The sequence below is a fragment of the Zootoca vivipara genome, chromosome 8, assembly GCF_965207765.1.
Source record: "Zootoca vivipara chromosome 8, rZooViv2.hap1.1, whole genome shotgun sequence".
Taxonomy (NCBI): Eukaryota; Metazoa; Chordata; class Lepidosauria; order Squamata; family Lacertidae; genus Zootoca; species Zootoca vivipara.
This window is the reverse complement of record NC_142591.1, coordinates 10,027,721-10,055,026: the sequence shown is the minus strand read 5'-3', so window position 1 is coordinate 10,055,026 and position 27,306 is coordinate 10,027,721. Positions and strand designations below refer to the sequence as shown.

The 27,306-nt window shown below is 43.9% G+C and overlaps 1 protein-coding gene across 1 annotated transcript in view; it reads left to right on the top strand.

Moving 5' to 3' along the window:
• TMEFF1 (transmembrane protein with EGF like and two follistatin like domains 1) overlaps positions 1-27,306 on the top strand; it is a 76,382-nt gene that overhangs the window by 2,442 nt on the left and 46,634 nt on the right. The window lies entirely within an intron of this gene.

The window sequence follows — 27,306 nt, the reverse complement described above, 5'->3', positions numbered from 1 at the left end:
TTGTCGCACAAGGAGGGAAATATTTTTTTCTTGAAAGTAGGAGCAAAGTCCCAGCCCCAGCCCCAAAATCAGGAGGTGGAATTGTCTCTCTTGTTTCTGTCTCCTTAGTTCAGGCCCATCACCCCAGCTAATGAATGCAACCCATACCTTTCTCTCCTCCCCCCCACGCCCCCTTTTGCCACATCTCTTGCTTAAGAGAATGGTGTGAGAAGCAAAGAATGCAGAGGTGCTGAGGTATCTGTAACCTATTTAGGTAGTCACCTTGCTTTTTATCTGCTTCTTAGTGTTCCTAAATACAATACAAATCCTAAAATCAAATCTGTTGCCTGTGCTGTGAAGCTGGTCACCAAGAAAAAAAGGATTGTTGCTGTGAATGCATTAGAATCAAAGAAAATATTACATTTTTAAGACAATATTAGAGCCATCTTACTTGGCTGCTTTATCCTGTCTTTCCATATGTTGTGTAAATGTCACAATACTCTTTTTTTAAAATGTAAAAAAAAATTCCCCCCGAATAATAGAAATCTAAACAGGAACACTTAGAAAATACATAAGCTTATAACTGGGATTGTGTTTCTAAATAATATTTTTCTTAAGGATATTTCTGTTTAGTTCCTCCTCCAGACTAGGTATTTTACCTTCCTCAAAGCATTCAAGCTGTTTCTTCTCCCTTTCTCATCTGAAAAGCATGGATGATTGCTCTGAAATGATTGCCAGTGGAAATTACGTGCAACTGCTAGTGCCAGATTGATGAGAGATTCATGAGAGGTACTTGGTGTCTTCCAAACCCATTGTCTTCCCTGTGAGATGAAGGCAGTTTGCCACTTTGTAAGCAGCCTCTGAGCACCTCATGCAATGTGGCCCTTTTTGTACCATAAGCACAGACCTCTTTCCAGTGGGGCTTACTCCCTAGCAAGTGTGCTGGGGACTGCAGTCTTAAGTTAGGTCTGTGCTGGGAGTTTCCTTCATTTATATTTAAAAATCATTTTATAGTACTGTCAATTTAGAGTACCTTCACTCTGTTAGATTCTGCCAATATTGATGAGCAAATTTCTCAAAGAGGCGCATGACGCAAAAGCCACAATGTAAATTTCATCTTTGTTCATTCTCTCTGTTCGCTTGTTGGGTTCTTCATGCTCCAGTACCAGGCATGTTGGTGGTGTTGGTGAGTAAATTACTGCTCTTCCATCCTTGACTCCTGCCCCATTTGCATCCCCTGAGATGACTGATTGAGTTTTATGCAAAGAAAGATTAGTACAGTAGGTTAATGTGCTACTGGCAAATGCCACCTTACTTGACAGGTACATATTACCACGTGGGGAACTCTGTAAGATTCACTTTAGAAAGCAAGCAAACAAATCTAGTTTCCAGAATAAAGTGTAGAACATTAAAGCGATGTCTTTGTATCACAAAATAATAGTGTTCTAAAAACAAAGAGGTGAAATGACACCATACGAAACATGCAGAGTGATGAGAACCAGTCGACCATTGCACAAAAATATAAAATGAAAGCTAGGAGTGTTTGCTTTTTTCAGGTGAAGTTTTTCTTGGACAAGCCAGAGTCTTCAGCCTGCACAATTCCACAGACTCTTCCTTAGATTGAAAGTTACTTCGTTTGACTACAGCTCAGATTTCCAAGCCTAATTAATTCATCTGGATTGTGCCACTGTGGGATGCTCTTTTCAAGTTTTAAGTGCTGACCTTTTTTTTGCGGCCTCTACTTCCCCAAACTGATAAACTAGTCTTGTGGGAACCATGTTTCTCATCTTTCCACTTTGCTTCTTCAATGTGTTCCTGCCATGTCACAGTGATGCCATTTGGCTGCCAACTGCCATTCAGGTTGTCCCTGTGCACTCATTATTACTCGTTTTGTATGGGTCTCCCTTCCCTGTACCAGTAATAACCAAATGACAGAAGCACATAACCTCACCAGGATTACTGTACATAGGTATAACCCACATTGACATTCTTTTCCCGTAAAAGCCAGCCGATATTGGCACAAGAAGTTCTAATGAGTTCTCTGAGATCCTGTGTAGTTCTTTCATTCAGACAGCGTTTGGTTTGCTGTGAGATCGAATCCTACCACAATAGTTACATATTAACTGGATCTTTAACAGAAAGAAAATAAGGTAGAAGCTAGCTGTGGAAGCTTCATCCCTTTCCTCTGTCCACTGGGCTTTGGGTTGAATGGGATAGAGGGGTGTTCATATAGTGGCATAGATCCTAAAATCATTTTAAGGGAAGTTCATGGAAATAAGATTTCCCATCTATTCCTCCCTGACCCCGTACCCCATCCTACGTTGTTCAGGAGGACACCCCACCCCCCACAGAGGCATGCAGGTTGCTGCAGTGGGAAGAAGGGGACAGGATACTTAAAGTCAGATTATCTAAGGACACGAGACCATATATTCATTCTGAGATAGTTGTTCAGCTCTGCGAGCATCCAGGTGGAGATGCTGTGTGTCAGAACGTGGACCTGACTGCTTTGTTTAGGACAGAGGTGGGAAACCTGTGACATACCAGATGTTTAACTCCCACCATCCTCAGCTTAGCATGGCCAATGTTCAGGGATGATGGCAACCGCAGATCACAGGTGCCAGTAGGACCACACTTTCCCATCCCAATATAGGAAGCCTTGTTTTGTGCATTGCTGGTGCATCTGGTGGCTGAAGTTGGTTTTGCATTCAGCCCCACTCTTCAGCTCAGAGCCATGAGAGTCCCTTCTCCACTGAAACCACCTTTTCTTTTAATAACCCTGCTCTTCTTGTCTTTCAGCAGAAGTCAGCCCCTCAGAAATTTAGCAGGTGTCGTTTTCCCCTGCCACTTATTTCCACAAGGAAGAGATTCCCCTATACAGAATTCCACCAGGTCAAGTGCATGGGGGCCCAACTAGTAAACAAAAAGGGGCAGGGAGACAGACATAGAAACCCAGCATGGTGATATCCTTCATGTGTCTTGAAAAGGAGAGGAAAGTTCTCATTTTCCTAAAGAAATGAGTGATTTGGTGTGGTAGGCAAGCTCCTAGCTCCCAAGGCATCTGGTGGGGAGCAGAGAGCAGTACAGTGCACAGAATTTGCATTCACCTGCACTCATATTTACTTAAGCAAACAAACTTGGCATTTTCTGTAAGTATCATTCAGAAGGACATGGCACCTGTGCTGCTGCTATTTATTTCTTGTGTTAACTGGCACAGGCCCTACCCTCGGGCTTCCCAACTACAGTACGTATAGAAAAGCAAGACACAAGGGAAAGAGAAGGAAAAGGTAGAAAAAGAAGGGAGATCTGAACAGAAGAGGAGAGGAATTAATGGTCCTTAACATCCAGTAGGGGTCAGGCCTGTGTCCTTGCTAGGTATGAATTCAGCATCCCTGCTTCAGCATCCCTAGCTGCCTTTCATTCTTTGGCCAGTAACTGAGACCACAGTGCAACTTTCTCCTCTAGGGCAGCTGATAATTGAAGCAGAGTTCTTTCTAGCGGAGCAGGGGGCAGATTGGAAAGCAAAATCCCTGCATCTGTTTCTTGCCCTGCCAATGGCTTGAGCCAGGCACATTTCCTCCCTTGCTGTGATATTCTTCCTCAGAAGGGAGAGAGCACAACCTTCCTGGGCCTGGTGTGGCCTTTCCCTTGTTTCAAAACTGTCCTGCTTTTAAAGAACTGGTGTTCCTAAAGCAGCTAAAAAGGTGTAACAGCTTCAAGTTGCTTTCTGGCTCAACCTGTGCTTTTCAGGCAGAAGGCCCTCTTTTTCCATGCTGGATTGGAGTGGGGGGGGGAAGAAGTGTCCCCCGACTGTTTTGAGCACACATGAGAGATGTCTTTCTGTCACTAATTCTGTGAAGCAGCTGGTCTCCAAGGAACAATTGAACAGCAAAACTGCAGAAAAGCTGCAAAATGTAGCCTTGGCAGCAGAATTTAGTTTCCTAAGTATCTCAGCTATTATATGTTCTGTATTATGTATGCCAACCTCTTCAAGAATCTCAGGTGCCAAAGGAGGGACTAAGTTTTTTCCTGTGCTACTTTTCTTACAAAAGAGGCACCAGAACTCACATGGAACGCCTCCCTTGTGCTCTTATAATGGCAATGGCACCCACCTGAGAGGTGCCAGAACTGAGTTCTGGTGGATTCTGGCTGGAAAAAAGCCCTGGTTTTTCCCATCTTCAAGGAGAGTCAGTGTTCTGCATGGCTTATTACCCCTCCTTTTGCCTACTGGAAGAAGACTAAATTATGCAAAGTAGGAGTAATCATGGGCATTTAAAAATTACTTTATACAAGTTGCAGAACGGAGGGTTAGCTATGATAGGCTTAGGACCCTTGTACCTACGGGACCGCCTCTCCTGGTATGCCCCGTGGAGGACCTTAAGGTCCACAAATAACAACATTCTGGAGATCCTGAGCCATAATGTGGTTAGATTGGCCTCAACTAGGGCCAGGGCCTTTTCAGTACTGGCCCTGACTTGGTGGAACACGTTCTCACAGGAGACCATGGTCCTGTGGGATTTGACATCTTTCCGCAGGGCCTGCAAGACGGAGCTGTTCTGCTTGGCCTTTGGGCTGGACTCAGTCTGACCCCTATGTTTTTCCTCCCTATGGTTTTGATTTGGGCTATTTTAAAATGAGGCTGCATTTTTAAATTTTTAAACTTAAATTGTATCTTAACCTGTATTTTAATTGTGTTTTTCCCCCTTTTATGTCTTGTTGTAATTTTACTGTGTCAGCCGCCCTGAGCCTGGTTTTGACTGGGGAGGGTGGGGTATGAATAAAAATTGATCACCACCGCCATCATTATTATTATAGTCTCTTGTAACAAAAATGACCAAGAGTCTTGTGGCACCTTAAAATGTAACCAATTTATTGTATTTATATGCGTTTGTGGACTACTGTGATCCATGGAAATGTATCCTTAGTAAGTGGGTTAGTTATTTTTTTAGGTGCCACAGATAACTAGAGTTACCTTGGGGTAGATGTTTTAAAAAACCCAAATGCTCAGCTCCAGTACCCCCCCCCCCCCGCGGCTGACCAGGTGGACTGAGGTGTAAAAACCTCTGCTGGATGCAGTCAGATTATGAGTCCATCTAACCCGGTACTGTCTGCTCTGACTGACAGGCACTAACTCTGTGGCAAGGGACTCAGGTGGCGCTGTGGATTAAACCACAGAGTCTAGGACTTGCTGATCAAAAAGGTCGGCGGTTCGAATCCCTGCAACAGGGTGAGCTCCCGTTGCTTGGTCCCAGCTCCTGCTCACCTAGCAGTTCAAAAGCACATCAAAGTGCAAGTAGATAAATAGGGACCGCTCCGGCGGGAAGGTAAATGGTGTTTCCGTGCGCTGCTCTGGTTCGCCAGAAGCAGCTTTGTCATGCTGGCCACATGACCCGGAAGCTGTTTGCGGACAAACGCCGGCTCCCTCGGCCTATAGAGCGAGATGAGCGCCACAATTCCAGAGTCAGACACGACTGGACCTGATGGTCAGGGGCCATTTTACCTTTACCTTTAACTTTGTGGCAGAAGCCTTTCCCAGCCACATTAATTGTGAATCATTTGCTGACTGAGCCTGGGGTTTTCTGAATGCAAAGCCTGTGCCCTTTCAGCTATGACCCCTTACCCAGATTTTCTTGAAAGCCTTTCTTCTTCATGATTTTTCTTATAATTGATTTTGTATGCTGTTATTACATAGTTCATCCAGTGGTTTCCCATCCAAAGGGCTGAATAAGTCCACACCTGCTTATCTTCAGCAACATCAGTTGCCCTTGAACCCCTTACAAATCCCCCTCCTCAATGGAAGCTGCTGTTTGTAGGAAAGGGGGTTCTCTGCCTACCCAATGAACAGTTCAAGGAGCATGTTTATATGATGTGTTTTTTTGGGGGGGGGGGAAATGAAGCCGTTCATTTCACTAAACATTTGTCTTGGACTTGACAAATGTTCCAAGATGGAAAGAATCATAAAAACCCATTACAACACTTCAGACATCTCTCCCCCACCCCCTGCAAATGCATGGAAACAGAAGCAAAAAAGAGGAGACATTCTGCAATGGTGTATTAGTAATGGCGTATGGGAAATAAAAGTAATGAAATAGGTCTCATAATAATGAAATAGTAGAGAAGATGGGAAGTAGGGGAATCATGAGCTTTGCTGACAGATGATGCCAGTAATGCAAAGGCAACATTGATCATCTTAATGGACAAGTACGGTAGCCCCAGCTTACTGTCATTGAATGGGCTTCTGTTAGCCTGCACCTGCTTTTTCTTGATCATAGACATGCTGGAAAGCATTTATAGTTCAAATAAAATTGCAAAACTATTTCTGGGGTTCACATTTCAGCTGAAAGAGATGTTCTGCTACAAACAGAGGCTGTGGAACCACGGTCTCTGCCGAACAATTGCAAAATAGCAGGGAAAGCGTGACATTTGCTGGGTAGCACTGACAGGAGAGGGGTGTTTAACTCTTCCATTCCTCACTGCTTTTCTCTGCAACCCTTTTCCTCCCCCAGCTACATTGCTGTATGATGCAAGAAATGCATGCCAAGGAACAGCAGCCGGAGGGGATTGTTAAGTGCCCCTCATGCAGTTTGCCTACTTCTCCATGCAAATTTTCCTCCTTCCCCCTCCTGTTTAGCAGCAAGTGGTATTCCTTAGCCTTTCAAAAGACCTCAGAAAAACATGGTAGGCATAAAATGGGAACTTGCAGGCTTATAAGAACAACAGGGAGAAAAGGCATGACAGCTTATTTAAAGAGGACAGCTAATCTAAAATAATACAAAGAGTACTTTCAGATATATCTTACTCATCGATTAGTAATTTGATCTACAGTGACAACTTTACTCTGTGTCTATTTAGATACTGTATTTCTTTCCTGATCTCATACCTCCTTGACTGCCATAGTGGGATTCAATGTATATTAAAATTAGTTTGTGCCTCTGTAGTCAGAGCAGCTATGTGTATGGGGTGTTAGGAGAGGGGCAGTACCTCTGGTAGGGGACATGTCGTGCTTCTTCTGGGGTAGTTTGTCCACCTTTGGTCCCCCACCCTGCACTCGCTTTCACCTGTGGCTCCTAGAAGCCGTCAGCATGTAACAGAAGCCACACCTCGGGAACGGTAAGCTAAACCAGGTGAGGGTAGCCGATGGCTCTCAAACACTTGGTGAGTTAGGGACTTCTCCTGCATGCAAAGACAGGCTCTGGCAGATTGAGACCAATAGTGGGTCCAGCGATCAAGAAGGCAGTTTCTGCATGAGCTGTAGAGGGAAGTGGGGACAGATAAGGCTCATCAACCTGGGAAGGTAGCCCATCTAAGAGGAGGAAAACTTTGATCCGAAGCCTCTGCTGCCTTGCGGCTATACTCATTTGTGAAAAGGGCTTCAGGAGTAAAACCCGAGGAAAAATCTGCACCTGCTGACTTGCAGGACATCTTTGGAAGAAGAAAATGCTAAGGAGTAAACCCTACACAAATCTGGAGTGGAGTCCCTAAGGCAGTTGGATGGCATCTTGTATGCCACCTTTCAGCAACTCCTGCCAGCAAGTTGGTGCCAAATGCATTGCTCTCCTTTGGATTGCATCAGTGAGGCGGGGGTGGGGGGTGGGTTGCCATCTGGGCAGCCCAGGACCTCCATACACCCTGCCCAGGCTTGTGCCCCAGAGAGGTCACTTTGGTGCTACTAACGCAGGAAAAACAATGTGAGAGGCAGCAGTTACAAGCTACTGGTCTCTGCAGCCACAGCAGTTGCTGTGATTCTTCAGCACTTTGACTTCACCCCAGGAGGTGCACTCAGTTGTCCCTCAAGACAGATGGATGCCAACAAAAAAAAGTCAGAGCAACTGAGAACACATTGTGAAGCCATCAAACTATTGAGTGGTTTTGGAGAGTAGATATGTCTGAGCAAAATTTTACAGCTGGAGTCTAGGACTGAATGGAAATCCACAATAGACCAGGTCTGGAAAGCTTTCTTCTGGGCTGTCTTCTCATGCAGAGTACAGAACAAGCTCAGTGCTTTTTATTCTGCACTCGAGTTTGCCGAGCAAGCATGTTATCACATGTTATCCAAGCAGGTGATCACAAGTTGTAATTAAGTGCAGGGTTTAGGGAAACATCATAATCAACAATCAAGCAGCTTCATTTGCAAGGAGTCTTCCCTTCAGCTTGGAAACCTCGTCATGCATTAGTATCGGTTGGATTATGTGTGGGAATTATTAATTGGTTGTTATTCTGAAGTGTGTTCATAATTCTGATATGCAGTCTAGACTGAAACAACCAAACAGACTAGCAAAACAGGATCAAAATTACGGAGGGTGCATGAGAGTGGCAGTGCAGAAATTGCAGGCTTCTTAGGAAGAGGGCATTACCTCTACATACAGTGACACACTGCTGCTGCTAACCAGCACCATATTGGAGCCTTTTCAGTGGAAACTTGGCTACCATTTTTCAGGAATACTAGGTGGGTTTTTGCACTATTATAATACCACCGCCTAATGCAGCGGTGCCTCATTTTCTCCCATCCCATAGGAGTGAATGGAAGCATTCTCTTAAATGGGAGAACTTCTTGTTGCTGGAGATGCCAGTGTCTGGGGAGAAGATAATGTTTTACCTTCTTTTTACCCTAGTATGTTCCAGATTGTAACCTATTGACTTTGACCCACAGAACTGAGTTAGAGGCACTTGGAAGTAAGCCAGCTCCTGTCTGCATAGCCAGACCTCTTCCTCTACGTGTTCCATTTCGTGTTGTCATGTTAAAGTGTTTTGGAAATAAGAACTAGACCATATATCTATAACATGATGCCATCCATTTTGAACCCAATGCTAAATATGTTTTCAGTGGGACCTGCTTCTGAAATTTCTAGTAAATTTGCTGTAGCCTTGCAGGTTTCAACAGACCAAATAATACTTTAGATATCAGTTTTGTATGAGCTTGTCCAAACTGAGCATTAAGTAAATTCAGCTTCCGTCATTCTTTATTGGCAGAAATGTAAAAAATAATAATATATTAAGTGTTTTTCGTTCATCCGTCTTAGAATAAGGTTCTCTTGGTCTTACTTTTATCAGACTGTTTGTGTGAACAGGCTTACCATTTGGCAACTGAAATATTTTTACAGATTCGGAGCTCTGGTTACATGAGAAACTCCTTAATGAGTTAACAGAAGAAAAAATGGGATTGTAAAACGATACAAAACAATAAAAATAAAATAAAAGCATGTTACGCCTCTAGCATACTTGTTAGGAAACCCAGGGTGTATTCAGTTAGTGTCTTCAAACAGGAATATGTACTCCAGCAGTAAATTCAGTGGCTAAGCTGATTCCAAGTTGGGTAGCTGTATTTCATCTGTTGCAGCAGAAAAAACAAAGGATACTATTGCACCTTAAAGACCAACAAATTTATTGTGGCATAAGCTTTCATAAGACTACAACCATCAGAAGCATGAAGTGTTATTCTCAGCTTGGGAGATCTGCACAGGGGCAACAAAGAGGAAAATAAAAACAGTGAGAGATAGATGGCTAGGAAATGCTAAAAGTCCATATTGTCTCTGATATTTTCATGCCAAGGTCCGAAGTATACAATATGAGAATGGCAACCCATTCAAAAGAGCAACAATTGTAATGGAATATGCCTTCCTGAATTCTCAGATCCTTCTTGGAGGTCCTGTTCTCCCAGCGGTGGAGCTTAACTCTTGGTTTGTAAATTATTGAATACTCCCTGTATGCCAGGAAGTTTTTTCTTTTCTTTTGCTGGCCTAAAAAAAATATTGTATGCTGTGTTTTTAATATTTTATTGTAAGCCACCGAGGACGTGTTTATTAAGGGGCAGCTATATAAATCTAATTAAGAGTAATGGTGGTGGTGAGAAATATTTCTACCAAATATGCTATGCTCATTTAACGCCCAGCACAGAATAAAAAATTATGATGAACCCATGCCCCTGATTAAGAACTAAATGCGTGGAAAAAATGTTTCTGAAGAATGGTAGTTTTACGATTTCATGGTGAAAGAAGTATTGTTCCCCTGAGATCAGTAGCTGAGTATCCTAGGAGACAGAAATGTTCTCTTGGGGGATTTTCATTTTTGCCATTATTTATGGGTCAGATTCGTGTCCACTCCACTCCTCCTTTCGTGCAGACTTTTTTTTTGTCCTATGCAGACAGCGGAAGGGCATTGTTAAGGCATTGAAAGGTGACCAGGTGAATGAGCCCCGGTAGTTGGCTTGGCTTGGCCTTCCTCCACCTGGGGGGCCTGGGAATAGTCCTGGAGGCCAGGTAGAGAGGCCTTTTCTGTTCCTGGCATATTTTAGTTGGAAAATGGGCAAGTGATTGAGATGATGATGATGATGTTTCTGTTTCTGAGGAGGTTCTTGAAGCTGGCTTTCCTTTTTTTTAACCACGATAAGTGGTTGGCTTCACATATTATTTTATGCGCAAACAGAAAAGATTTTGTGTGCCTTATTAAGTGCCTGAGATGTTGTGACATGTAACACTGTGTACCTCTTTGATCGGGATTCCTGCTGCAAAGAGTAAAAGGCAGCAGTTATGGCGGAAAGGGTTGCGTGTGTGATTTGGCGGGGTGGGAGTGGCGGTGGGCGCAGGAGAGGCTCAATAAGAGACTCCATTTGAACACAAGTAAGAAGTTTATGCACACATGTACGTTTTGTCACTTGATGACTCATAGTCACTGCAAAAAAAAATATTAATTGAAAAAATTGTGATGTGAGGTAGTTCGGTCCTGGGCTCATTCCCGCAAACAAGTCACTGCTTGATAGTAGGGTCATCGGGTGACAAGTGTGTATGTGTGAACCAGACTTAACTCTGGTTAGCATAACCATTTTTCAGAAATTTAGATTGGTCTCAGGTGTATAAATGAAACAGTTTGCTCTAATTGTAACATTTTTGAGTGCCCTAGGCTGTCCTCAGAACCTACAAAACCTGATGCCGGCTAATGTGATGACTTGCATGTAATCTAAGGGAGAAATCAAGAATGAGGTTAATATTTGTCATCTTAAGGATGTCAGGTGGAATAACTTTACTCAACGCCTGAAAGTTATTTCCCCTAATACATGCATTTTTGTAAATACTGGAGGAACTGCATAACAAAATTTGGTTAAGTGTGGATTTAAATGGATAGCTCTGTCTTCAATTTGCATATTATTTTGGAAAGTGCAGATCTGACAGAGTCACCTTTAAATGTGAACTGAATTTAATTTCTAATGGAGTATAGCATTGGTGCCTAAATCCCTACATTTAATTAAGCAAAAGTAAAGGATTTTGTTTTTAAAAATCTCAAGCACACTCAAAACATCAACAGGCCCTCTGATTTAAAGGAGAACAAAACATAGCTCAGTCGGTAGAGCATGAGACTCTTAATCTCAGGGTTTGAGCCCTATGTTGGGCAAAAGATTCCTGCATTTCAGGGGGTTGGACTAGATGACCCTTGCGGTCCCAGCTCTACAATTCTAGGATTCTATGTACTTGTGAACAAGCAGTCTGGTTTGATGCCGAGAGATACTTGTTCCATTTAGACATGGATTGCTTGTGTTTTATTACCACTACTAGTATCATGAAGCCCGTTAAAATAACGGGTGCTAGAGCAGACCTGTTGCTCTAGCAACCTCGGGGACATGCACAGAGCTGATGAAGCGGCGGGTCTGCACTCCAAGTCCCAACAGATAGAACTGACCCGATGGGGTGGGAGTTAGGAGAAGGCCTTGCTTTCTTTCCTCCTCCACCGAGGCCAGCAAGCGGCCCTACGAATTCCCTTCCCGGACCTCCTACCTCAGCCCGGCTTGAGCGCCGCAGCGGTCTGCCCGCCTCATTCTCTCTCCCGCCGGCGTCGCTCCTCGCGCGGATGAGCCGCCGAGCCGCGCCCTGAGGAGGCCGGGCCCGCCTCTCCCGTCAGGGCCTACAAAGAAGAAGCAGCAGCAGCGCCCGGCAAAGAGGAACGGGCGGTCCTCGTGCCCACCTCGCCGCCTCAGCCTGGCTCGTCTCCCTGCTGGGCTGAGCGGGCGCCAAGCTCCCCTCTCCGAAGTATCTCTGCGCTCCAAGTCCCAACGGCTGTCCGTGGGGCACATGCGCAGTAGCGCAATCCCACAGACACAGGGACTGGACACCGAGATACTTGGATAGTATTATATAGGATTCGGAGCCTTTGTGATGCAAGAAAAGTCTGTATTGTATTTGCAACCTGTTTTTGGGGCTGGTCACATTGTGTTTATTGTAGAGGAGCAGTAGGAACTTGCAAGCAGGTCAGCTTTTTTTAAAGTAACCAAGCCATGTCAATAAAATATAAAAGCCCAAGAGACACAGGGGGATTTCTCGGGGAGATACTTACCATGTCATGAAGTGAGGCAGAAGAAAGGCTTGTGAAAAGATTTAGTTTCTGAGGTTTTCTATCACTGCTACATAGAGTTACTGCTATATAGAATACATAAATTCTACATTAAAATATTGAGGAAGTCATCCAGATAAATTAGTCTTGTTCTAAATAACACCATTTGTATCCATATGATATAAAGCAGTGACAAACTGGCCTTTATTTAGATATTATAGATGAATAAACCTGTCAGGAGAATAACTTAATTACATATGCCTCCCATGTATACAGAAGTTATAATTTAGTACTTTCGGGTAATTGGAATACAATGTAGAAGAAGCACATTGTGTTTTGAATTACCATTTTAATATTCTTTTTAGAGATTGAACACTATTGTTCAAAAGGTTTTGTTCTCTTCTATTCTCTATTCATCTTGACTTGAATCGGCGGGGGGAAACAGGGTTAGTTACATAAGATGGAAAGTTTGTTACCTTTTTCAGCGAAAAGAACAGCACCTTCACTGGGATATGTAGCAGACAGGATTTAAAATTGGATTTTTGTATCCATTTTCCTCATAGACATGTCTGCATTATTAAGCAGCAGAGTTGTCAAAGGAGCTTCCTGACCGCTTTTAACTTTAAGTTGTCACACAAACTTTATTCTCCGTCTTCATAAAATTCTGTTAATTTGTTGGTCTAAGGCCTGTTCACATGTATGGCATAGAATGGGGCACTATGTGAGCTAATGGCAAACTCCACCTATATTTTAAAACCTTTTTAAAGCATTTTCCCAGCGTATATGGTAGTGGCACCTGCCCTGTGGAACGCCCTCCCACCAGATGTCAAAGAGAACAACTACTACTAGACTTTTAGAAGACATCTGAAGGCAGCCCTGTTTAGAGAAGCTTTTAATTTTTGATGGATTACTGTATTTTAATGTTTTATTGGATGCCGCCCAGAGTGCCTTCTTCTTCCTCTTCTTCTTCTTCTCCTTCTCCTTCTTCTTCTTCAGCCCAGGTCTGTGTCATCTCCACTCCAGTCCCATGGACTCAACAGCTGATCTCATCAAGCACCATGGAGTCTGAATCTTCTCCGTGTGCCAGTGAGACTGCTGTTTGCAGATGGAACTGGAGGAAGTTGAGCTGATATCCTATCTTCACAGCTAGAGAATCCTCTTGGGCCTGAAAATCAGGGGACACCAGTGAGTCCTTCCTGCATGGAATAAAGCCCCCAGACTGGTAATTGCTGCTCTGTTTGGGCAGCGTGTTGAGGGAAGCCACCACACTATCCTCATCTGCTGCAGGACTGCATGACTGCTTGTCTGCCATGGGAGTCCCAGCTTGCCTTGGTGTGGCTGGTCATCTGCCCACCTCCCTGATACTTGCCAGCCCTAGGATGCCTAATAGAACCTCAGTTACTCCATATTCAGTGTGACATGCAAATGGTTCTTCTCTGTAGGAAAAAAAAATCTGTGTAGAAAGAGTGACGTGCCTTTGGAATTTCCACAGAAGTTAACATGAATTAGGAAAAGATTTGAGCCAGGAGTGGGGAACCTTTCTCAGTCCAGAGGTAGCATTCCTTTATGGGCAACCTTCTGGAGACTTCATGCAGGTGATGACTAGGGCCCTAGGCAAACAGGGAAGGAGCAAGAGATGTGGGTCTTTCCGTTGTTCAGTAGGTTACATTCCAGCCACACAGAAATCGGAGGTTTATATCCAACTATCTTTCTATGGACTCAGGCAAGCAAGATCACAGTTAAGCAATCTAGTAAGGTAAACACACTTAAGAACACAGCACAGGACTGGTGAAGGATGTGGTCTGGGGACAGTGGGAGACACTTGAGGGACAAAGAGAGAGGCTTGGAAGGACATACCTGTAGCCTGCAAACTTCCTCCAACATGCAGGATCAAAGGTTTGGATTGCTCTATTGGCTTCCTTTAAGAAAACAGAAACACTAGGTTTGTAAAGCAAAAACTAATAACTTTTTTGATTAGCAAGGAAATGCTGCTTCTGTCATTTGGCTCTCTTGTTATACCTCAAGTCTATAATTTTTGCTTGCCATTTAATTTTGCTTTGGTCCTAAAAAAAAAATCCAGTTCACCTGGTGCTTCAGCATGCTCAAAAAGTGCTGTCCGATGTATGAGTTCAGTGGGGTTTCTTCCTGGCTTTGTGGGTATAGGATTGCAGCCAAATTGCTTAGCACACATTATCTTGTAATTCTTGCAAGGAATCCATGCCAGTCCTGCATGGTTGGGCAATACCATTATCCCAAACCCCCAGTAGTAGTGGTGGTGGTGTGGGAAGCTGAGGAAAACAGATTTGTTCTAAAGCCATCTAATGAATTAATGCCAGAAGCAAGATGCAAAAGGGGCCTTCCTGATTCATAGTTCAGTCTGCTAATCTAGTCACTACTCTTTTTCCTGCTCACATGTGAAACGTCTGCATAATGGGAACCCGTATACCTCCACAATTAACCATTCACAGAAAGAGAGGCTCATGGTTCCCTTGATGCAGAAAAATGCACTTTAAGCTGTAGGAGCATCTTTATAAATGCCACTCTGCCCACCTGCAGGTTTATCTCCCCCACCCCCCCCGCTTATGGTTTCAAGCTTTTCCACTGCCATTTCTGTCCATCAATTTCCATGTAGCTTTTTTTTTTTACCTCTTCAGGAGGTAAATGTCTTTGCCAGTCAATGAGAATATGCTACTTAGCTAATGCTCTCGAAGCGTTACACGTGGGAGACAGCTGAACAAGTAATAATGGCAACGCATCAGACCAGAAGAGAGAGCAAGACCGATGAGCAGGAATAAAGTGAGACTCTGATAATAAGAAAAGGCAGGGAGCTGGTATAGGCACAAGGGAAGGAGCTGAATATGAAAAGATGCCTCTTGAAAGCCACTTTGAGTTTCTTAAGTTCTAGTTTCTGGCTTGGACACCCATTGCTTTAATTAGGGGACGTTCAGAGGACTGACAGTTCCTCTCCCTTGCAGCGCAAACTCCATTAGCAGCAGGAAGAATTTCTCCCTCTCTGATAACACAAGAATGGGGGAGCCATTCAATGAGGCTGATTGGGAGTCGGTTTAGTACAGGCAACAGGAAGTACTTCATCACACAATGCGCAATGCACTCATAGAATTCACCACTTCAAGATGTGTGGTGATGGCCACTGATTTGTTGAGACCTCTCATATTCTTCTTGAGGGAGTTTCTGTCCCTCCCCTGATTTTATTTTACTGCTTCCAGAGATTTTGCCAGTCTCATTTGCATGTCTTCTAGATCACTGGAAATCATAAAGGCCAGCAGGAACTCCTATCCGCACTATGAATAAATGCTCCAGGATTTTTGTGGCAGATTGGCATTTGAGTAACTTGAGTGGGTCTATAGTTAGCACCTGCCCTGGACACAACCTAGGTAAGGGTGCAAAGCGAGCATCAAGTAATAGCTGTCAGAGTGAAGCAAACTTGTGTAACGTTTGCTTTTCAATACAGAATAGTAGACGGAAAGTTGTTGTTTTTAAAGATAATATTTGTAACAATAGCAGGACAAATGTAGGCTTGTATCTAAAGCTGCTGCCCCTGTACAAGTGAAATGGACTTCTACTTCCCTCTCTTCTCATCTCCCCTGTAGATCCTCCCCTGTGCTCCATTACGTGAGTGGAGCTTCCACCCATAAACATCAAACACTAACTATTCAAACCAGTGCAGGATCATCTTGTACATTGAACCAACAAAACATTAGTACATGCAAGGCATATTGATTCATGTACCCTCAGGAAACCACTTATTGAGGCTTGTACCCAGAAGCCAGATAGATGACTAATTATTGCTTATTGGCAAAAAATATGGATTGTAGAGGATTCTGACCAGTACCACCTCTATTTTTAGGTTCAATAAAGCTATTCGAAGTTGCATTGCAGCTTTGAGGTTTAGTAGGGACAGAAGATTAGACCTAGGAATAGTCCTGTGCCAATAGATACATGGATATATGTCTACTCAGATGCAATTCCTGTTGAGGTCAATGGCATAGGTACGTGGGTATAGGATCACAGCCTAAAGTACACAGATACTGCTGCTGTGGGAGGAGAAAATTGGAGTTATAATATGAGGTTACAGCCAGCTGTTTTTCTGCACAGGAGCCTCAGAGCAGAAGCCTCAGCAATGAAAACTTGCAAGCTTCACCAACAGTTCATAAGCCATTCTTAACTTGTGCCAGCTCTTATGTGCGTGGAATTGAGAGCCTGCCTCTGGCATCGAAATGACTGGTTAAGGCACTGCAGACAGATGAGATACATTAAAGCCCCAAAGTGCCTGGAGACAGCCATCCAGAGGGCATCAGTCTCTTAGGATGAAGTTCCGATGGCTGGGCGGGAGACTTGAGTAGAGTCACCCCCCCTCCCATTTTGGTACACCCCCCTCCCATTTTGCATGCTCCAATTAGAGAGACTGCCAAGAAATTTGTAAAACAGAGCGATAAATACCGTATAAACTTTTATTTTATTTTTAAACGAAACCTAAGAATTTTCATATATAGTTTAACTTGCATGATATGCTTTGTTTGTTCTTTCAGAAAAGAAAGAGATGGCCAGCTTTGTGAGTAGTATTTCAGTGCAGAAGTGTTTGTGTATGTGGGTCTATTTCTGCAGGAAATACCAAGCTCTGAGCAATAAAATGGAACTGAATTAAGGTACTGGCACATTTGCTAATCCAAGTACATTAGGAGCCCAGAGGTGTCATTTTTGTTAGTATTCAATGCATCTTTCAGTAGTACTGATGTTGCTTTTTACAGGCGTATTAAAACCTGTGAAAGAGACTTGAAGCTGAGAGGCTAGAATTTGGCTTAAAGTTGGCTGGATAAAGGTGATATTGGAGAATGTGCCTTTCTTAAAACCCTTTTATCAATCTGATGTTATGATACTGATCTTGTGGAGAGCTCAGGAGACACACCTTATCCAGTGGGAGAACTTTGCTAGACATGACAGAGGTAGTCACAGAAGTATTAAGCTGAGATTCCTGCATTGCAGGGGGTTGGTCTAGATGACCCTCAGGGTCCCTTCCAACTCTACAATACTATGATTCTGTGAAAAATATAATCTACATTTGAAAGCCAGTTACAGGCCTTCTGTTACGCTCTGTTAGGTTGGCAAACTATAACCAAAAGAAGCAGAATTTGCAGCAGCCGTCCCCAACTGTGCCCTCCAGATGTTGTGGACTCCCACGAGCGCCAGCTGAGAAAGAATGACTTTCAGCATAGAAAATATGCATATTTTGCAAAAAATAAATTTTTTTTTTTTACTTCTTATATAATATAATCATGTACTCTGGGGTGGGAGAGTTTCCTTTTCAAAGAAAAATCTAACCTGGTTTTTTTCCTGTTAACATGGCTGTCGATGGTTTCTAGAAGAAGAAATAAGAGGGTAGAGGGAAGGAAAACTCCTTGGTGATTTCCTGGGTTTTGGACCATAGTAAAATTGGGAAGAAGATTGTGGGTGTGTGGATAATATTTGGTCATTGAAGGTTGCATACAAGGGCGAACGAAGGCGTTGTGACACCCGGGGCGGGGCGTCACTATGTAGGGCGCATGTGCAGTGTCGCTACGTACGACGCATGAGCCGTGCATAGTGACACAACACATGCACTGTACATAGCGGTTTGCCACCGGTGCCGCTCCAGCGCTGTATGGATGGTGCCGGGATCCTCTGCTCGTTGCTGCAGCTGTGAATGGAGGATCCTCTATGTGTGGCTGTAGCGGTGATGGAGGGATCCAACCGCCATCCGTATGGTGCTTGAGCGGCGCTGGCAGCAAACCGCAATGTACAGCGCATGTGCGGTGTCGTTACATACAGCGCATGCATGTGACACTGCACATTTGCTGTACATAGCGGTTTGCCGCTGCCGCCGGGATCCTCTGCTCACAGCTGCAGCCACGAATGGAGGATCCTCGACATGCGGTTGTGGTGGAGCCCCCGCAGGGTACCTTCTTGTCACCCAGATATGGCACCCTGGGCACACCGCCACACTGCCACACCCAACTGTGATGCCACTGGTTCTATAGTCTTATAAGGAGGAAGTTAAAATGGCCAGAGACTTTCAACAAGAAAATCCTTATTTTTCCTCTGCTGGTGTTGACCCATAGTACAAGGAGGATTTTTTAAAATTTTTATTTTTGGTCTGTAGGGAGGTAATAGGGCAGTGCATTAGAAGGGCTTGAGATCTAGCAACTTGAGACTTCAACCTGCATGGGATTTTCTTCTTCAAGTAGAACAGGGGGTGTTTTGCCACAGCCTCATGAACATTGTCATGGTAAGGGCAGCCACTTCAGCTTATCCACTATGGTGGTTAACAGGTCTTTAGCTAGTAAAGTCAATGATGAACTGAAGGTGGAGGTCAGCTGCCCTGGTACTAGTGTACTGCTTCTGCCACCTCCCACATGGTGGGCATGGCCCAGTAACCAGTTAGCAAATACAGTGGTACCTTGGTTTACAACCATAATCCGTTCTGGAGGTCCGGTTGTAAACCAAAACGGGTTGTAACCCAAGGTGTGCTTTCACCAATGGGGCCTCCCCCCAAAAAACTGGTTGTAATCCCCCCAAAATGGGTTGTAATCCAATAACAGGGATACACACTTCCAGGTTTGACGTGGTTGTAATCCAAAACGGTTGTAATCCGAAACAGTTGCAAACCAAGGTACCACTGTATGTCACACACTTGTGCTACCAATGGGCTGGGAATGACTCTGGATCCTGTACTTCAGCATGGCATGCTGTAATTTCTGAACAGCGTCTGGGAATTCCAACAGGCTTAAGACTTGCTCATTAGCAAGTTAAGCATGCTTCTTCAATCCCATTAAAATCAGAGGAACCTAAGTGATTCAAGTACTGCTGATTTAGTGGGGCTTAAGGTCAAACTACACATTACAGTGAATGCATAGCACTCAGCAGCATCTAAATTCACTGAATTCAGATGTGGTTGGGGGAGTAGTTGGGACCACAGCATGCAGGGAGGAGAGGTTTGCCCCTCCCCCCTCACTCCCCACCCCGCAAGGCATAGCCTTGAGGCTTAGAAAAAGGTTCCCATTGGCACTATCAAGAACTTTCCTCCTAAGCATCATAGCTGTGCAGGAGTGGGGTATTTTCATTCCAATTGTAGCTGGAGAGGAGAGGAAGGAGCTTCCTCTCCCTACAGACTGTACTCTCCATGACTCTTCCTGTAATTCCTGCCTGTATATTAAAGAAAAAACAAAGATGTAGCTGTCCATTATACATATAGCATAATATGGAGTTTGGTCCTTGCTTAGCTTCTTCCAGATTTAGCTTTCAGTTTTTATCCTACCAGACCATTGCTAAGGTGGCTAATTCATTCTTTAAAAGAAGATTATTAGGATTAATAAGAAAATATGAATGCCATTTTCTCTGATTAAGAGGACGAAAATGATACGGTATTATGTTCCAAGATTTACTTTAGCAAAGAAGATATTACTGGCTCTTAGCCAAAATACTTTCCCAAGATAAAAGTCTTCTTGGCTTTACTGGGAGCTATGTGCATGTATTTAAGAATATGAATTGAAGAGTGCAGAGTCTGACATTTATGCCTTGTATTTTCAGAGAAACATCAAGCCAAAATCAAGCCAAATTATTCCCTTTCCGCAGTAGTGAAGGGAATTAAATTGCCTTCCACAGTCTAAGTTGGCAAATGAAGCATTTAGATACGAGCATAAATGAAAAGGCACACCATTTTAAAAAGCATGTCGGAAACAACACATTTTGGTTGTACAGAAATAGATGATCACACAGTGCATTTCTGGGAAGACATATTTTCCGTGTCTTGAGATATTTTTACTCAGAAGCAATGAAGAAGGCAGTGGATGTTGTATTCAACAACTTTTACACATTAAGTAGGTTTAAAGGGATGCACATTGGGCTTCCTTGCCACATATACAGGAGTCTGCCTCCCCGCCCTCAAAAAGTTTGGAAGCCAAGTGTTGACTTCACAGCCAGATACTAGAAATTGAGTCCCAGATACTAGAAATTGAGTCCCTCCTGGGACCCAGGTGGCGCTGTGGGTTAATCCACAGAGTCTAGGGCTTGCTGATCAGAAGGTTGGCGGTTCGAATCCCTGCAACGGGGTGAGCTCCCGTTGCTCGGTCCCAGCTCCTGCCCACCTAGCAGTTTGAAAGCACATCAAAGTGCAAGTAGATAAATAGGGACCGCTCCAGCGGGAAGGTAAACGGCGTTTCCGTGCGCTGCTCTGGTTCGCCAGAAGCAGCTTTGTCATGCTGGCCACATGACCCGGAAGCTGTCTGCAGACAAACGCCGGCTCCCTCGGCCTATAGAGCGAGATGAGCGCCGCAACCCCAGAGTCGGACACGACTGGACCTGATGGTCAGGGGGCCCTTTACCTTTATGGTAGGGCAACAGTATCATATCACATATCAACACAGATATTATCTGTTAAAGTTTGACTTGGGTTCTAATCTTATATCCACAAGTGGGAGTAAACTCTGTAATTTAGTGGGCTTATTTCTGGATAGCCACGGGCTGGATTGTATTCACAGAGTCTAATCAAATTAAGGAACCTATGAAATCCCTTTTTAAATAAATTCAACCTTCAATTCTACAGATTTTGACAGATTTTTTTTCTTTTTAAAAAATATCCATTCCTCTCCCATAAACATGTTTCATACAAGCTCAAATATTAAAACAAATTTACATAAATCAGAAAAGAAAATGAACATTTTCATCAAAATGTTCTGCTTTTTGTATTTTTACTGTTGCTACGATAATTGCTTTTGTTTCTGATTTTTTTAAATCTATTTTATATTTTATGGTTCTCTTTTGTAGGTTATCTTGAAAATCTAGATTAGTAATAAAAAAGTGGAAAAATACGATTTTTGGCTAATAAGATACCAATTTTAATTTTCTGTCCAATATATTTTACTAGAGAATTGAAGGAAGAATGGCTCATTTTTCAAGAAAGAGTCTAGTAGCACTTTAATGATTATGCGTTTATCCAACGAAGTTCTACTCCGTGTAGACCCAATGAAATTAATGGACCTAAGTTAGGCATGTCTATTCTTTTTATTAATTTTTATTGAAGATTTTCTTTGGTTGCAAAAGTACGTGCTTTGTCTCTTTTTTCAGGTCGTAGAGTCTTTTCTACAAATCAGTTACATTCAATGTGAGACTTTAGTGTTTGATGCAGTATAAGGTTGGGGGGGGAAAGAGTTGGTAAAACTTATATTCTTTGACTTAGTGTATGCATGGGGGTTTTGTGTCAGTGTCATTTGGGTAAATTCTCTTTCTATTCATTTATTATTTTCCCTTGGCAATGAGAGAAGTTGATGGAGCGAGCCAGGGTATGGTTGGTTGTCTTTAGTTGACCGCAGTGATAGTTGTTTACATGAGTTTGGGGTGGAGGGAAGAGAGAGATGGTTGGGTCAAGTTAGCCATATTGATTTGTATGCTTTCGGGGAATTCTTCTTGTTGTCCTGTTGGGCTACGTATGTATTAAAGGAGAGCAATACTGGGGTGAAGGCATTCTCTTTTATTTGTACCAGTGTCTGTTTCAGTCTGTTGGTTAGCTTTTCCAGTAAGGCTGTTTCACATACGGTTTGGTACCAGTTCACTCCTGACAGCAGAGGCGTCCTTCCCATAGGGGCTAGTGGCTCGTCGCACCAGGGCGCTAGCCACTCAGGGGCGCCCCAGCATTGGCAGGGTGCAACAAGCCACTAAGCCCTATGGCTCCTCTGCTGCCGTCTCCTGTCTCTCGGCTGCGGCACTGCTGGGGCAAGGCGGGCATCTCTTTTCGGCTCTGTGTACAAACGAGCGGGCTGACCCTGATTGGCTGAAGAAAGGCAAAAATGGCTAGGACACGGGCTCGGGGGTCACCAGAGTCGCCGCCATGGCTTCTCCTGCTCCTCCTTATTTCCCTCTCAGTGGCGTCTGCATTGTGTGCCTCTCAAGAGCGACTTGCTGGCCAGGCCAGCTCCTTGCGGCCGCTGGGCAGCAGCGAGAGCACCATCAGCGGGCTGTAGTCAGATAGCCCCAACGGTGCCCTCCACCCCAGGCTAATTTTTGGGAAAGGGAGGGGGCGCCGGAGGGACCTTTGCACCACGGCGCTGGATGAGCTTAAGACGGCCCTGCCTGACAGGTCCCCCAATTCTTCTGGCTGCTGAGAGTAGGTAGGTTATAAGCTCTTTATAATATGAATGGGCGTTATCATTTTGGAAAATGTTCAATAGTTAGGCGTGCCCATTAATTAATTAATTAATTAATTCCGAATAAAACTAAAGCTGGTTAGCACCCTAAACCTCTTTTCGTGACGTAGCTACAATCCTATGCACCCTGGGATAAGCACCGTTAAAGTCCGCAGTGCTTCCTTCTCGGTGTGTAGGTCTCAGCAGTAAAGCACATTTAAGTTTCAATTATGTGTCTTCTTTAGTCAGTGGTAATGCAACCTTTAGTTTTTAATTAGAAATGCAAACAATGTTACAGACTAAATCGTTTGTTAGCCTGGGGAAGGAATCACATCAGCAGGGGAGAAGCACCTTGAGTTTCGTCAGCGACCATAAGAGTTGCAGACTCAAAGAGAGCCTGCTTGTTCCAACAGGTCAATATAAATGTGTTAACTGAACAAGTATCCTACCGAGAGACTGGCTCAGTTTGCTCTGACTCTGGACCTAATCTGACCCCAAACCTGAAAGCTCCATTATTAAGGGAAGGAGAGTTCCTCATAACCCTGGCAAGTGGCTATGTTGAAGCCTATTTCTCTCTCCCTCTCCCCACAAATGCACACTGATAGCAGTCACTAGCAACTTCACAGTTCTCTTTACTATTTGGCACTCACTAATTCCCATTAATGAGGGTGAAAGAGGAGAGCGCAAAATATGGTCTGAAGCTCAACATCAAAAAAACCAAGATCATGGCCACTGGTCCCATCACCTCCTGGCAGATAGAAGGGGAAGAAATGGAGGCAGTGAGAGATTATACTTTCTTGGGTTCCATGATCACTGCAGATGGTGACCGCAATCACGAAATTAAAAGACGCCTGCTTCTTTGGAGAAAAGCAATGACAAACCTAGACAGCATATTGAAAAGCAGAGACATTACCTTGCCAACAAAGGTCCGTATAGTTAAAGCTATGGTTTTACCAGTAGTGATGTATGGAAGTGAGAGCTGGACCATAAAGAAGGCTGATCACCGAAGAGTTGATGTTTTTGAATTATGGTGCTGGAGGAAATCAGCCCTGAGTGCTCACTGGAAGGACAGATCCTGAAGCTGAGGCTCCAATACTTTGGCCACCTTATGAGAAGAGAATACTCCCTGGAAAAGACCCTGACGGAGGACAAGATGGTTGGACAATGTTCTCGAAGCTACCAACATGAGTCTGACCAAACTGCGGGAGGCAGTGGAAGACAGGAGTGCCTGGCGTGCTCTGGTCCATGGGGTCACAAAGAGTCGGACACAACTGAATGACTAAACAACAACAATCACCATCAGTTTGGTAATATATGAGCATAGTGGGCATTGAGTTGAAGCCTTGATGTTCTCTCTGTACTTGAGGGACAGACATAATACCGAGGCTCTTGTAACTGCAGTTAAGGAAAGGGGCGCAGGCTTTGGGACCAAGTGCTACCTTGTTGATGCATTTTCTCTCTCCAGGAGTAGTATATCCCTCTGTCTTACCTTAACCATGGCTAAGGGAGACATCAGCATACCCTCCAACATTCTTCAGGTATACATTTGGACATTTCTCACCTCCCCCAACAGACCCTCCTCAACCCATCTCCCATTTTTGCTTCCCCCCCCAACCCAGCATTTCCATCACCACTACACCAACGGGGCACAGCACACATACCCTCCACGAAAAAAACACCCCTGAATCCTGATTTTATTTTATTATTTGATAATTTCCAAAAGGAAAACACACACCAATAAATAAATTTTGGAAAGGGGCAAATGGACACACAAAGCATTTTTTCCCAAGACTCTTGCACTCCACTCCCTCTCCTTTATATATCATTTTCTTTTTTGTTTGACTTGTTTTCATTTTACACGAGAAGCAAGCATGTTTGATGTACAGTGGTTTTGCTACATCTTGTTAAAACATAATATTAAAAAACATTTTTAAAAGAGTTGTTTTCGGGGTGTGTACATGAACCAGAATTTTGAATTACAAGATTTTGGGGAAGCCATTATAGTATTCATAGCCTTGAATTAGAGGACCTGTGACTCTCCATTCCTTAACTGCATTACATATCCTTAACTACACATATTATTTTGTCACTAGGGAAATGTGAGAGCATTGTTTTATGATTGTGCTGTAAAACCTGGTCTTCACTTCCAAATAGTAGCAGTGCTTTCCTATTTCTGTTTCTGCTTCGATATATTTTTGCCTCATATTTTATTTACTTTCGTGTGTGTGGTTGGCCTAGTTTTCCACTCATTGGAAAATTTCCCAGAACATGCTTTTTTTTGCAAATCTTTGCTGAAGAACTGTCAAACTTTCTCATTGCAAAATGGAATTGACAGACTGGCTGTTTGCCGAGTTTTTGGAATAACATTTTCTCTCCGGGTTTTGTACCCGGAGTGACAACACTGGTTTTTACTGAGCACTGGGATGGCAGTCAGGAGGGTAAGGCAAGGTGATACGAAAGCAGCTCAGTCTCTGTTTGAGCAACTCATTGTTCAGGTCTGAGGAGCTGGGGCAGAATCAGCACTTTCATTGGATTGGATGCCCTGTGTGCCTGTTCTGTTTCAGTAGCCACCTGCCATGTTGGTTCTGAAGTACAAGAGATTGGGGTAGTGCCCTCCTCTGGCATGTTACCATGGTTGGCACCAAGAGTAAGGCTGTTTCTACAGAGGTCGAGGTCAGATTCTGGTAGGCAACATAAAGATAAGTTTGGACAAAGCGAAGTCTTCATCTGCAAGCTCTGGACTCAGCAGGTGGAGCATATTCAAACTATAACTATACTGTTGCTCAGGATATTGGAAATATCACTGGTTTAAGGCTCCTCACCCAGTAGCAAGGGAGACTGTTGTTTCAGCAGGGTGCAAATGCCTTCTGAGACTTCATAAAGGCCAGCCTGTGCTATTAGCTGTGTTTCAACTGAGATGCTACTTGAGATCTTATAGGTCTGTTGCCATATTCCATACAGTAGTCGTTGGCTCTTTCAGCAAGGGGGCGACTAAGATTGCATTGGAAGAGTACTCTGAATCCAGTGAGTCCAATAAAGTCATGTTTGGTCTGGAAGGCCCTCGTAGTGGAGATGAAGACACCTCATCCAGGTTGTCTTCTGAGCTTGAAGTTGGTGTGAGGATGGGGTCAACAGCTGTGGAAGATGACCGTCTTTATGCATCTCCCTCTATTGCAGCCTGGTGGAATGGCTTCCAACAGAGGCAAGGGTGAGGTGGCAGCAAATGGTAGTTTTGTTTCAACTGAGCTATTGGCGTGGGGTATACTATCCCACCTCTGGAGCCAAAGAAACAGGTTTTCACCACTCTCACAAGACTACAGTGTCTAGCGTTGTTTTAGAGAGCTGAGCTAAGAGCAGACCCCAACAAAGACGGCACAACTAATTTCTGTGCGCCAAAATGTGACTTCCAAGGCACGTTCAGAGGGAGGTCCGGTCCAGTCCCCTTTTTCCTGTTAGGCTGCTCTTCTTTGGGAGAGCGAGTTAGATATGAACCTGCTGCACTCAGGAGCTGTAGCGGCATGCCTTAAACCACTCAGGGGCTGCACTTTATTAATCTCTGAGGAAGATTTTGCCGGGTTCTGCTTTACATACATTTCAAAAGGACCCTGGAGTAGTCATTGAGGGATTAGCTTGTTAAATTAGTCCTTTTTCTTCTTCCTTGTAAATGGAGGCCTTTCCTGCGGAAAGACACTTCATGGTAGCCTAATTTTCTGCATTTAGAACACCAGCAGTCACATCATTAGGTTTGAGGACTTCTCCAGTGCCTTTTCCTTTGCCTTGTTCTTCCATGGCATCTTCCTTCAAGGCATTTAAGTTCCCTCCCTCTCCCCTCCCTGTACCTTATTAGTAGCAGCTCAAGCACACTTTGAGACAGGGATACTAACTCCCTATCATCTGGTCAGGCTAAACCAGGCATCCCCAAACTTCGGCCCTCCAGGTGTTTTGGACTACAATTCCCATCATCCCTGACCACTGGTCCTGTTAGCTAGGGATCATGGGCATTGCAGGCCAAAACATCTGGAGGGCTGCAGTTTGGGGATGCCTGGGCTAAACTCTGGCTATCAGATATGTAACTTACCTGCTGGTATAGTTCCCATTGTTAAAGCAACACAGCATCTTACTTATTTTAAACACTTATGCCACCTTTCATTGAAGGTCCCAAGGCAGTTCATGGCAATGTAAAGCAAATTCAATAAAATTAACATCAAAACCAGAATACAACAAGATTGGAAAAATGAGAAGCTGAAAGAACCAAAATTGGGAAAGCTTCCTTTCCAACTGCTCTCCCCCCACCTGGGTTTTCCAGATACTGTAAGTGTTTGTCACACTATAGGCATGTTTGCTTGGCTAAGTGGTTGGTGGCTGTTCTTAAGCTGGCTAATAGATGAGACCCGAGTGCTCTTTCCCCCTTGGCTTCTGCAGTCCAGAGCAACTGACAGTTGAAGCAGAGTGTTTGCCATTATTGATATTTTCTCTTTGAGAAAGAGGGTTTTCCAGATGGTTTGAGGGTCAAAGGGGGGAAGTGCATTGGCAACTGACAGGCAACTGTTGTGTTTGAATGTTTTATACATGCAACTTGTGCGTAACATTTCAAATCCTAACAGGCACTGTCTGTCTCTGTAAGATACAGCTCTGGTTCTCATTAGCCGCAGTATTTGGCAGCTTGTCAATTTTTAATGTTTTTATCCTTCAAGTATTCCTTTGAAATGGGAAGACCTATTATCTTGCTTGTATAGGCATGGAACTGAATGGGTGCAGATATTTCTGGCCTTCTCGCTTTCTACTCTCCTGCAGCAAGAAATGCTTCTTAAAAGTTACAACCCAGCTTACTTTCCTG